A 345-nucleotide genomic window follows, 5' to 3' on the forward strand; every position below is an offset into this window, starting at 1 on the left:
CCTAGGAGGGGTGGCGGTGCCACGAGGGGGGGGTCTCTTGAGGGACTGTTTTGCATCTTTTTTTTTTTTAATTGATTCCCCGTCTCTAAAGGGGACCAGAAAGTGGCAGCAGCAGGGGCTGCTCTGGCCTGGAGTGATGCCAACCATTACGTCACCAGCTAGAGCCTCTTCTGCTATTGTTGCTGCGCTCCCTCCTTCTCTCCATCTCTCCGCTCTGCTGTGAACCGGTCTTGTTGTTCTGCAGCTTGTTGTCAGACAAAAACCCTGAGATCCCTCTGCCTCCCCAGACAACAGCCTGGGGCTGGAGCGGAGGGCCCCTTCCCAGCACAATAATCGCTGCTGGGA

The sequence above is a fragment of the Egretta garzetta genome, unplaced genomic scaffold (assembly GCF_000687185.1).
Source record: "Egretta garzetta isolate BGI_Z169 unplaced genomic scaffold, ASM68718v1 scaffold767, whole genome shotgun sequence".
NCBI lineage: Eukaryota > Metazoa > Chordata > Aves > Pelecaniformes > Ardeidae > Egretta > Egretta garzetta.